Source organism: Grus americana, unplaced genomic scaffold (assembly GCF_028858705.1).
Source record: "Grus americana isolate bGruAme1 unplaced genomic scaffold, bGruAme1.mat scaffold_103, whole genome shotgun sequence".
Classification (NCBI taxonomy): domain Eukaryota; kingdom Metazoa; phylum Chordata; class Aves; order Gruiformes; family Gruidae; genus Grus; species Grus americana.
Genome location: NW_026561426.1, coordinates 17,763 through 30,298, shown reverse-complemented (window position 1 = coordinate 30,298; position 12,536 = coordinate 17,763). Strand labels below are relative to the sequence as shown.

Below are 12,536 nucleotides of genomic sequence, written 5' to 3'. Positions count from 1 at the left end.
CCCCTAGCCAGGGACCTGAAACTTTGTTTTCCTCAGCTGTTTCACTAGAAATTTACAAGTGTCGGTGGTCAACAGTGGCAGAGAATTGGGTGGCGTTTTCAATTTCAAAGGGAAGGAACGTGTTGATGTTAATTCTGTTACCAAAAGCGAAGTACCAGCTGCTTCCTCTTTCTAGATCTTCTCTCCTTTCGCCGTCCTCCCCGAGGGGTAACGTGGCCACGCCGTATACCTTTTCTGCTCTGGTACCGTTCGTTTGATACGCAGGAGCGCTGTGAAATAAATAGAAGGGCTACGGACAGACATCTGCCATCGTTGCGGCTGCCTTAAATCGTGTATTTGTCCCATTAGCCCGTCATTTCCTTTCCGCTCAGTTGAGTTACGTGCAGCGTTAGGTTCCGGTCGAGAGCGGTGCCGCCGAACAACGCTCTCGGAGCGTGCGCGGAGGAGGGCGACCGAGATGGCGAGAGGTCTCCGAGGCAAGACTTAGGGGGAGCGGCTGAGGTCACTGGTTTGTTCAGCTTGGAGAAGGGAAGGCCGAGGGGTGACCTCATCGCAGTCTACACCTTCCTCGAGGGGGAGGCGCTGACCTCCGCTCTCTCCGGTGACCGGCACTAGGACCCGAGGAAACGGGACGAAGCTGCGTCAGGGCAAGTTCAGACCGGACGTTGGGAAAAGGCTTTTCACTGAGAGGGCGGTCGGTCAGTCACGGAACAGGCTCCCCAGGAAGCGGTCGCAGCCACCGAGCCTGTCAGGAGTTCAAGGGAGCAATCTGAACGATGCTTTTAGTCGCACGGTTTAGTTTTAGGTAGTCCCGCGTGGAGCGGGGGCTTGGTCTCGGTGATCCGTATGGGTCCCTTCCAACTTGAGATACTCTATGATTCTGTGAAATCTTCTGGGTTAGAAACGACCTTATTGTAATAGAGAATTCGCTGAACGTGGCTTTGTGCAAGGGACTGTCGTCTTAGAATATCTTTTTTTTTTTTTTTCCCCCCCCCCCCCCCCCCCCCCCCCCCCCCCGATATGAGAAAAGCTCTGTCCAGAGATATGGAGACGAAATCAGTTGTACCTCACCCTGTGACACCGGAAGACATTGAGTAACTGTAAGCTGTGATGCTCAGTGAAATTACTAAGAGCGTTAAGTTTCCCGTGCCTTTGCTTTCACTCTCCCATTCTCTTGTCTTGCGGCACGTCGCATTTTTTGAGGCCGTGGAAGCGACACCGGGAGCGATGGGTTGTCAGAACCAGGTCCTCCTGCCTGTCGCTGGTTTTGCTTACCTTCGCCGTCTCTGTGTACCAGCCTGCATCTCTCTCTCTGTTCCTCAATCCCTGTCCTCTCTTCTCTGTTCTGCTTTGTTTCACTGCGTATGTCCCGTTCCCTGTCCCACCTTTATCCTTCCTTCCTTCTTCCTCGCCTTTTTCTTTGTCCTTTTGTCCTGCTCCCCGACCCTGTTTCTCGCTCCATCTGACCGTCCTTTTCCTGGCACCTTTGTGTCTCTGCTCCTTGCCCCCGTCTTTCTCTCCCCTCTGCCCAGTCCTCGTCTCCCTCTTTTGTCTCTCTGCCCCTCTGTCCTCCTTCTGCCTCTGCCCCTCTGTCCTGCTCCCTGCCCCTCTTGTTCTCACTCTGCCCCAGCGTCCCGCTCCCCGGTCCTCTTTCCCTCTGTTGCTCTCTCCTTTTATCTCTCCTTCTCCCTGCTCCCCAGCCCGGTTCTCTCACGCTCCCGCTTCCTTTTTTTATTCTCTGTTGCTCTGTCCTGCTCCCCCGTGCCGCTGTCCCTCGCCGTACCTCTCGGTCCGGCTCCCTGCCCTTATTCTCTTTTCCTCCCTCGCCGTGGCGCTGCCCGCCCAGGGTCGTTTCTGCCTCTCTGTCCCGCTCCCCGTCCTGGTTTGTCGGTCGCCGTCCCGCTGCCTCTCTTCCTGCCGCTTCTTCCTCCCTCTCTGTCAGGCTCCCCGTCCCCGTCCTTCACTCGCCGTCCCTTTCCTTGCCTCGTGCTTTCTCGCTCGCCGCCGCCGCCCCCCCCATCCAGCTGGCTGCCCCTTTTCTCCTCTCTTCTAGCGTCCTGCAGCTGGCTCCTCGGTTTTGGCGGCAGCCTGCACATAGCAGCCCAGCTCTCCAGCAGCCTGACGGACCGACCGTGTGTCTGTTCCACGCCGGACTGGCGAGCGTGGCTCTGGGTAGGACAGCCGAGGTGCCCCAGGGCCGGGCCCCGAGCCCCGGTGCGGAGTCTCTCCCGGAACCGGCTCTGTGTGTGACTGAATAAACGCTTGCGGTCTCTTTTGCCGTGCCGGCTGCGTTGGCGCTTCCTTTGCGGGGGGGGGCGAGGGGCCGTGATGGAGGGCAGGGGAGGAGGTGTGTGTGGGGGTATTAACGTATTCAACAAGGTCACATTGCTCGCATCCTCGGGATCCAAAAGTGATGCTTCTTGGCTCCGCCCCTGACCCATGCCAAACTCCGGCCCCCCCCGCAAACTCCGCCCCCCGCAAACTCCGCCCCTCATGCACGCCAAGCCCCGCCCCTCATGGAAACTCCGCCCCCGGTGCAAACTCCGCCCTGATGCAAGCCAAGCCCCGCCCCTCAGGCAAACTCCGCCTTGATGCATGCCAAGCCCCCCCACGCAAACTCCGCCCCCACACAAACTCCGCCCCCGGTGCATGCCAAGCCCCGCCCTGATGCAAACTCCGCCCCTCATGCAAACTCCGCCCCGATGCATGCCAAGCCCCGCCCCGACGCAAACTCTGCCCCTCACGCAAACTCCGCCCCAATGCACGCCAAGCCCTGCCCCGATGCAAACTCCGCCCCCGGCGCAAACTCCGCCCCTCACGCAAACCCCGCCCCTCACGCAAACTCCGCCCCCGGTGCAAACTCCGCCCCGACGCAAGCCAAGCCCCGCCCCTCACGCAAACTCCGCCCCCGATGCATGCCAAACTCCGCCCCTCACGATAACTCCGCCCCTCACGCAAACTCCGCCCCCGACGCACGCCAAGCCCCGCCCCTCACGCAAACACCGCCCCGATGCACGCCAAGCCCCGCCCCCGACGCAAACTCCGCCCCTCACGCAAACTCCGCCCCCGATGCAAACTCCGCCCCTCACGCAAACTCCGCCCCCGACGCACGCCAAGCCCCGCCCCCGACGCAAACCCCGCCCCTCACGCAAACTCCGCCCCCGATGCAAACTCCGCCCCTCACGCAAACTCCGCCCCCGACGCACGCCAAGCCCCGCCCCCGACGCAAACTCCGCCCCTCACGCAAACTCCGCCCCTCACGCAAACTCCGCCCCTCACGCAAACCCCGCCCCTCATGCAAACTCCGCCCCCGACGCAAACTCCGCCCCTCACGCAAACTCCGCCCCCGACGCACGCCAAGCCCTCCCCTCACGCAAACTCCGCCCCCGATGCATGCCAAACTCCGCCCCTCACGATAACTCCGCCCCTCACGCAAACTCCGCCCCCGACGCATGCCAAGCCCCGCCCCTCATGCAAACTCCGCCCCTCACGCCAACTCCGCCCCTCACGCAAACCCCGCCCCTCACGCAAACACCGCCCCCGACGCAAGCCAAGCCCCGCCCCTGACGTAAACTCCGCCCCCGGCGCAAACTCCGCCCCGATGCAAGCCAAGCCCCGCCCCTCACGCAAACACCGCCCCCGATGCATGCCAAACTCCGCCCCTCACGATAACTCCGCCCCTCACGCAAACTCCGCCCCCGACGCACGCCAAACCCCGCCCCTCACGCAAACTCCGCCCCCGACGCAAACTCCGCCCCTCACGCAAACTCCGCCCCTCACGCAAACCCCGCCCCTCACGCAAACTCCGCCCCCGACGCACGCCAAGCCCCGCCCCTCACGCAAACTCCGCCCCCGACGCAAACTCCGCCCGCGACGCACGCCAAGCCCCGCCCCCGACGCAAACTCCGCCCCCGACGCAAACTCCGCCCCTCACGCAAACTCCGCCCCCCGACGCACGCCAAGCCCCGCCCCCGACGCAAACTCCGCCCCTCACGCAAACTCCGCCCCCGACGCACGCCAAGCCCCGCCCCTCACGCAAACCCCGCCCCTCACGCAAACTCCGCCCCTCACGCAAACTCCGCCCCTCACGCAAACTCCGCCCCCGACGCACGCCAAGCCCCGCCCCCGACGCAAACTCCGCCCCTCACGCAAACTCCGCCCCCGACGCACGCCAAGCCCCGCCCCCGACGCAAACTCCGCCCCTCACGCAAACTCCGCCCCCGACGCACGCCAAGCCCCGCCCCCGACGCAAACTCCGCCCCTCACGCAAACTCCGCCCCTCACGCAAACCCCGCCCCTCACGCAAACTCCGCCCCCGACGCACACCAAGCCCCGCCCCTCACGCAGCGCACAGCGCATGCTCGCTCGGTCCTGCCGCCTAGCGACCAAATTTCGGTACTGCAGCGGCAGCGCCGCGCATGCGCAGTGCAGCGCCACGCCCCCTCCCCGGAACCGGCTGCCGGCAGCCGGTGTGCAGGAGCTGCTGTGAGCCGAGGGAGGAGCGGAGGCGCCGCCGGGCTGCGGCTGCACGGAGGGAGAAGGTGAGCGGGGCAGCGGGACGGACCGGCGGGTCCCGGGGAAAGCCCCGAGGAGGGCGGCGGCAGCGGTGCCGCCTCCGAGGAGAGGCGGGGGGGGCGGCGGGGTCCGTGTCACAGAGGGGAGGGGGGCTGCCCGGAGCCGTGCGGCGGGTGGGGGGGGTGCGCGCCGTGTCGGAACCGGGCGGGGAGACCGTCCGGAGCCGCGCGGCGGGGGCTGCCCGGAGCCGGCGGGCGTCCGCGCCTTTCGGAGGTGGCTGAGGGGAGGCGGGGGCGGGGGGGGGGGCGCCAGCCCGGAGCCGCGCTGCGGAGCTCGGGGCTGCCGTCGCGGCTCGGCGGGGCTTTCGGGTGAGTCGGCTTTGGGGTGAGGGCACGGGACGGTGTCCCCGCAGGGTCAGGAAGCGTGGAAGGCTGCCTCCCGCGGCACGCCGGGAGTTGCAGTCTTGGGGCACGCGGCTGCTGGTCGGCCATATTGGCTCCCCGGAGCACGCCGGGAAGTGTAGTCTTACGGCACTCTAATGGCTGCCACGCGGCGCTTGCCGGTGCGTGCCGGGAGGCGTCGTTTTCGCGGACGTGGCTGCCGGACAGCCCGACTTGCTCTCGCAGGAGCGCGAGGTTGGGGTTTTTTTGCCGGTTTCGAGTGGTTTTCTGCAGGCTTCCAGCCGCTCCCGAGCAGCGGTGCGGCCGTGCTACGAGAGCGCGCGCACGCGGTGAGGCGTTGCCCGGTGTCCCGAGACGAGCGCTACCGGTCGGACTCTCCGGAAGCCTGTCCGGCAGCCCCAGGCCGCCCCCGAGCCCTGGCGTGAAGGCGGCAAGCTGGCCCTCGCCTGTGCCGCTTTCTTCCTGAACAGGGGTGCTGGCGGCGGCGGCAGCGGCAGCAGCGCGGGGAAAGAGCGGCGTCTCCGGAAGCCCCTGCAGAAGGAGGAGGGTCTCCGGCCAGGGCCGACCTCCGGTAGTAACGGCCACTGCTTTTTCTTTCCCTCTCCCAGGCCGCGCTGAGGACGTGGTTGCCCGTCCCTCCCTTGGGGATGCCGTCGACTGCACCCGCCTCGCCTGTGCCTGGCCTGGCTCGCCTCGTGGCGTGGGGGCGAAAAGGGACAGGCGGCGGAGCGCTTACCGGCCGTGGACAGGAGCTGCCCTAAGGGAAGCTGGAATGGCCAGAGAAAGGTGAAGAAGAAGAAGAAGAAGAAGAGATGGAAGGCTCTCCGGCCGGCAGCTGCCTCCCGCTGCAGGCAAGAGAGCGCCTGCCTCGCCGGGTGAGGAAAGATCCCTTGTTGCGCTCCGCGGCAGGTCAGGCTGCCGACGGGCACCGCAGGGTCGCCACGCGTAATCCAAAGCACGGTGCGGCCGCGTACCGAGGGAGGCAGGGAGGGAGGCAGGGAGGCAGGCTACTCATCTAGGCAGACTCGTCTCCTCGGAGCTGTAAGACACCCGTGTATTCTCTTAGGCGGAGGACAGCCGAGCGACCGGAGTGACAGCAAAGGAAAGGCGGAGAGCAGGGGAAAGAAGCGTCTGCGCTGGCAAGCTCTCCCGGCAGCGCCGAGAGCCAGAGCTGCGGTGAGTCCTGGGCCTGCGGGGCCCCATCGCCTCTCCTCTGCGTCGCGGGCCCTCCTCTGCCCCCCTCGCTTTCCCACCCCGCTGTGGGGTTTTTTGGTTTGCTTTCTGCTCCCCGCTATGTTCTTTTTCCATCTCGCTCTGACGGGCTGCCTGTCCCCACCTTTTTTAGGTCCTCGCTCTCTCTGCCCCGTAGCCCGTGGCTATTGTTTCCTTCTCTCTCTCCCTGTCTCTCTGTCCGGCCCCCAGCCACTGTTTCTGCATTCCTCCCCCTCGGTCCTGTAGCCCGTCGGTATTTCTGCCGTCTCTGGCTCTCTCTGTGCGGCTCCTCGTTCCTGTTGTTCGAGGTCTTCCTTCTCGGCTCCGTAGCGAGTCGTCGTGAGTCTCTCTCTTTCTCCGTCCCTCTTGAGCCTCTTCCCTGCCCCTCGTTTTGAAGGCCCGCCTCTCTGTCCCGGCACCCGTCGCTATGGTTCCTTTTTTCGGTCTGGCTCCGTCTCGCTCCCCGTCCCTGTTTTTCTAAAGTCTCCCCTCTCTGCCTCCTAGCCCGTCGGTACCTTTTTCTTTCCCCGTCGCGGTTCGTCTGGCTCCCTGTCCCTCTTTCTTCCTTCCTTCCTTCCTCCCTGTCTGCCCCGCAGCCCGTCCCTTCGTTCCTTTCTCCTTCCCTCTCTGTCCCTCTCCCGGTCCCCGGCATTAAACTCTGCTTCTCTGCCCGGTAGCTCGCCACCGTCTTACCTTTCCCCGTCTCTCTCTCTGTCCAGCTCCCTCTCTCGAATCTTTAATTCCTCCCTGTCGCTGCAGAAGCCTGTCGGGACTTTTTCCCCTGCCCGGCTTGCCTCTCCCTGTCTCGCGATTCCTCCCTCTCTGCCCTCTTAGCCGCGACCGTTTTTATATTCTCCGTCTCTCCCTCGGTCCGCCTCGAGATCCCGATTGTTTTTTAAAGCGACCGAATCGTCGAGGTTGGCAGAGACCTTTACGATTATCGGGTGGAACCGCGAACCTGGCGCTGGCAAGTCCCCCTCTGCCCCGCAGCCCGTCCCTTCCCTTCCGACGGCCTCTTTCTCCACCTCCCTCTGTCCGGCTCCCGGCCCCTCTTTTCCACTTCCGCCCTCTGTACCCTGTGGCTTTCCCCCTCTTCTTTCTCTCTCTGTCTCTGTTTGAGGAGGAGCAGCTGCCGCCCCAGCGTTCGCACCCCGTTCACGGTGTCGCGCGCACGCTTCTTCTCGGGCGCGCTTCCTCCTCCTCCTCCTCCGGGCTCGACCCGAGGCTTCCGGCAGCAGTCTCCGGGTGTCGGATTTTGTAAAATAATTAACGTAACTGAAAGGTGCAGCAGCGGGATCGGCCCGGGCGGGGCGCCTCCAAAGAGAGGGACCCCGAACAAAGAAATCCCGGGGCCGTTCCACGCTTGGGTCCCGGACACCCGCCCCTCGCGCGCTGTCCGCGCGTCCCTTAGTCCCGCGGTGACTTTTGATCTGGGGTCTTCTACCGTCGTCTCGGATTCTTCTTCTGTATAGCTGTGGGCGGTGCGTTATTCCACAGGTGCTGCTGCGCCGATGCTCCGTACGTTCGCAGTAGCGGGTAGAGCAGAAGGCTCTGTGGCCAGGGAAGAGCGGCACGGACACGTTCCTGCTCGCTCCGTTGCACCGGAATTTCGACGGCTGGGTTCGGCCGCTAAATTGATGGCGCTACCGGAAGAAATTTCAGAAAAGTGAGTACTGTGCTTGTCTTTAATCTTTTAAAGTAATTTTTCTACGGGCGCCCGGTCAGTGGCTTAGATATTTGGTTTGCGGCGAAACAGACCCGGAACGTGGCTCCAAGTAGCGTTCCGATTCGCTGAAATTCCCCGTAGTCAGAGAGCAAGAATGGTGAATGTTGCTTGGCGGTTTGAAATCTCAGGCTTTCTCTGAAAGCTGACCTGCCAGAATGAGCCGAAAGCAGGCCGAACGCCAATAGGGACGCCGCAGAAAAGGTCCTCTTCTTGACAGGAGAAGAGCTTGGCGAAACGTCAGCGCCGTTTCCCGTAGGGCCTCCGACGTACCGGTTCGGCAAGCGTGGGCTTTGTGCGATTCCCTCGGGGACGATGGCGAACAAACCTTGTACGGCAGAGAGTATCTTAGCTTACTTTCCATCTCCTGCTCGGTTACTTGCAGAATATTTAATTTGGCGTCGCACGGACCCAGAGGGACGGGTCCCCAACTCATGCTGGTAGGGCAACCCCAGTACCAGCCGGTAAAATCGGAAAAGAGTACGACGTTTTGAAACGTTTGCCTTGCGAGGAGAAGGGCCGTCTCTCGTTAGGCAACTGAATTCTGCGACCGATTTCCACGCCTCACGCGCGTGCGTGCGCGCACACGCGCCCCCCCACCCCCCCCCCCCAACAGGCAGGCTTTGAAGGAGGCAGTCCCTAAGGCAACGCGATCTAAAACGTGGAAGTTTTTTTTTCTATTTTTAATAGTTTCTTACGGATAGGAGGCTCGTGTGAGCGTTTAGCCTGTCCTGTCCTTAATTCTGAACCCACTGGCTGGTGCAGAAGGACGGTCGTGTGACAAAACCAGCATGAAATTTGTCCCTGTGCCGGCTGCGTCCCGTGGTAAAGGAGTACATCTGTTATTCCTGCGTGAAAGATGTTTGATGAGCGTACCGCATCGTCAGAGCTGCTCTTGGTCTGCCTGCAAGCCGTGGGTTATGATTTAGAAATACGTTCGCCTACCGTTCCTTAACTGTGTGGTTTTGGTTTTTATTTTTTCAAAGAAAGGGTGGCTTTTTCGTCGATCTCTTTGTGAGAGTATCAAATCAGGCGGCGGTAAATACGTAGAAGCAGCTGGGCGTACTACGGCGTGTACCGGACAGCGTTGGCGTGCCGCTCTGCTAGCAGCGGAGAGCCAGATGAGGATGCCCGTGGTAAGTACTCGTTCTGCCTCCGGCTGAACGGAAAGATTCTCATGTTGAGGGTTCCTGGGCTTGTCTGTGTGATTAGCGTTACTTTTTTTTTTTTTTTTTTTTTTTTTTAATATGAAACAGGGTCAGATAATTGTTGATGAGTGGGACTTTGCGTACTCCTTTAGGTAGTTTTTCGTACTGAACCTTAGATCGGTTACAAAACTTAATCTTTGTGCAGTTTACACGTTTTGTAGCAACTACAAAGACATTTATCCTGTAGGTAAGCTGAAAATAAAAATGCGGTTTCTCACCTGATTTTTCTTTCGGAGGAACGCTCGCCCCCAGCGGCTGGTTTTTTTTGCTAGTGTTGTCGGGGGGAAGGAACGGCGGCGCTTGCCTGGTTTCTTCCCCTAGCCAGGGACCTGAAACTTTGTTTTCCTCAGCTGTTTCACTAGAAATTTACAAGTGTCGGTGGTCAACAGTGGCAGAGAATTGGGTGGCGTTTTCAATTTCAAAGGGAAGGAACGTGTTGATGTTAATTCTGTTACCAAAAGCGAAGTACCAGCTGCTTCCTCTTTCTAGATCTTCTCTCCTTTCGCCGTCCTCCCCGAGGGGTAACGTGGCCACGCCGTATACCTTTTCTGCTCTGGTACCGTTCGTTTGATACGCAGGAGCGCTGTGAAATAAATAGAAGGGCTACGGACAGACATCTGCCATCGTTGCGGCTGCCTTAAATCGTGTATTTGTCCCTTTAGCCCGTCATTTCCTTTCCGCTCAGTTGAGTTACGTGCAGCGTTAGGTTCCGGTCGAGAGCGGTGCCGCCGAACAACGCTCTCGGAGCGTGCGCGGAGGAGGGCGACCGAGATGGCGAGAGGTCTCCGAGGCAAGACTTAGGGGGAGCGGCTGAGGTCACTCGGTTTGTTCAGCTTGGAGAAGGGAAGGCCGAGGGGTGACCTCATCGCAGTCTACACCTTCCTCGAGGGGGAGGCGCTGACCTCCGCTCTCTCCGGTGACCGGCACTAGGACCCGAGGAAACGGGACGAAGCTGCGTCAGGGCAAGTTCAGACCGGACGTTGGGAAAAGGCTTTTCACTGAGAGGGCGGTCGGTCAGTCACGGAACAGGCTCCCCAGGGAAGCGGTCGCAGCCACCGAGCCTGTCAGGAGTTCAAGGAGCATCTGAACGATGCTTTTAGTCGCACGGTTTAGTTTTAGGTAGTCCCGCGTGGAGCGGGGGCTTGGTCTCGGTGATCCGTATGGGTCCCTTCCAACTTGAGATACTCTATGATTCTGTGAAATCTTCTGGGTTAGAAACGACCTTATTGTAATAGAGAATTCGCTGAACGTGGCTTTGTGCAAGGACTGTCGTCTTAGAATATCTTTTTTTTTTTTTCCCCCCCCCCCCCCCCCCCCAGATATGAGAAAAGCTCTGTCCAGAGATATGGAGACGAAATCAGTTGTACCTCACCCTGTGACACCGGAAGACATTGAGTAACTGTAAGCTGTGATGCTCAGTGAAATTACTAAGAGCGTTAAGTTTCCCGTGCCTTTGCTTTCACTCTCCCATTCTCTTGTCTTGCGGCACGTCGCATTTGTTGAGGCCGTGGAAGCGACACCGGGAGCGATGGGTTGTCAGAACCAGGTCCTCCTGCCTGTCGCTGGTTTTGCTTACCTTCGCCGTCTCTGTGTACCAGCCTGCATCTCTCTCTCTGTTCCTCAATCCCTGTCCTCTCTTCTCTGTCCTGCTTTGTTTCACTGCGTATGTCCCGTTCCCTGTCCCACCTTTATCCTTCCTTCCTTCTTCCTCGCCTTTTTCTTTGTCCTTTTGTCCTGCTCCCCGACCCTGTTTCTCGCTCCATCTGACCGTCCTTTTCCTGGCACCTTTGTGTCTCTGCTCCTTGCCCCCGTCTTTCTCTCCCCTCTGCCCAGTCCTCGTCTCCCTCTTTTGTCTCTCTGCCCCTCTGTCCTCCTTCTGCCTCTGCCCCTCTGTCCTGCTCCCTGCCCCTCTTGTTCTCACTCTGCCCCAGCGTCCCGCTCCCCGGTCCTCTTTCCCTCTGTTGCTCTCTCCTTTTATCTCTCCTTCTCCCTGCTCCCCAGCCCGGTTCTCTCACGCTCCCGCTTCCTTTTTTTATTCTCTGTTGCTCTGTCCTGCTCCCCGTGCCGCTGTCCCTCGCCGTACCTCTCGGTCCGGCTCCCTGCCCTTATTCTCTTTTCCTCCCTCGCCGTGGCGCTGCCCGCCCAGGGTCGTTTCTGCCTCTCTGTCCCGCTCCCCGTCCTGGTTTGTCGGTCGCCGTCCCGCTGCCTCTCTTCCTGCCGCTTCTTCCTCCCTCTCTGTCAGGCTCCCCGTCCCCGTCCTTCACTCGCCGTCCCTTTCCTTGCCTCGTGCTTTCTCGCTCGCCGCCGCCGCCCCCCCCCATCCAGCTGGCTGCCCCTTTTCTCCTCTCTTCTAGCGTCCTGCAGCTGGCTCCTCGGTTTTGGCGGCAGCCTGCACATAGCAGCCCAGCTCTCCAGCAGCCTGACGGACCGACCGTGTGTCTGTTCCACGCCGGACTGGCGAGCGTGGCTCTGGGTAGGACAGCCGAGGTGCCCCAGGGCCGGGCCCCGAGCCCCGGTGCGGAGTCTCTCCCGGAACCGGCTCTGTGTGTGACTGAATAAACGCTTGCGGTCTCTTTTGCCGTGCCGGCTGCGTTGGCGCTTCCTTTGCGGGGGGGGGCGAGGGGCCGTGATGGAGGGCAGGGGAGGAGGTGTGTGTGGGGGTATTAACGTATTCAACAAGGTCACATTGCTCGCATCCTCGGGATCCAAAAGTGATGCTTCTTGGCTCCGCCCCTGACCCATGCCAAACTCCGGCCCCCCCCGCAAACTCCGCCCCCCGCAAACTCCGCCCCTCATGCACGCCAAGCCCCGCCCCTCATGGAAACTCCGCCCCCGGTGCAAACTCCGCCCTGATGCAAGCCAAGCCCCGCCCCTCAGGCAAACTCCGCCTTGATGCATGCCAAGCCCCCCCACGCAAACTCCGCCCCCACACAAACTCCGCCCCCGGTGCATGCCAAGCCCCGCCCTGATGCAAACTCCGCCCCTCATGCAAACTCCGCCCCGATGCATGCCAAGCCCCGCCCCGACGCAAACTCTGCCCCTCACGCAAACTCCGCCCCAATGCACGCCAAGCCCTGCCCCGATGTAAACTCCGCCCCCGGCGCAAACTCCGCCCCTCACGCAAACCCCGCCCCTCACGCAAACTCCGCCCCCGGTGCAAACTCCGCCCCGACGCAAGCCAAGCCACGCCCCTCACGCAAACTCCGCCCCCGATGCATGCCAAACTCCGCCCCTCACGATAACTCCGCCCCTCACGCAAACTCCGCCCCCGACGCACGCTAAGCCCCGCCCCTCACGCAAACACCGCCCCGATGCACGCCAAGCCCCGCCCCCGACGCAAACTCCGCCCCTCACGCAAACTCCGCCCCCGATGCAAACTCCGCCCCTCACGCAAACTCCGCCCCCGACGCACGCCAAGCCCCGCCCCCGACGCAAACCCCGCCCCTCACGCAAACTCCGCCCCCGATGCAAACTCCG

The 12,536-nt window shown here is 61.7% G+C and overlaps 1 long non-coding RNA gene across 2 annotated transcripts; it reads left to right on the top strand.

Annotated features, from left to right (window-relative positions):
* Positions 1-7,684: 7,684 nt before the first annotated feature.
* Positions 7,685-11,642, top strand: LOC129200421 (uncharacterized). 2 transcript variants are annotated; one of them, XR_008574875.1, is made up of 4 exons: positions 7,685-7,794; positions 8,838-8,987; positions 10,379-10,460; positions 11,414-11,642. It is a non-coding gene; the product is annotated as an uncharacterized LOC129200421 (long non-coding RNA). The 2 variants fall into 2 exon arrangements; XR_008574874.1 differs by lacking the exon at positions 11,414-11,642 and having other exon boundaries at positions 10,379-10,656.
* The last annotated feature ends 894 nt before the right edge of the window (positions 11,643-12,536 follow it).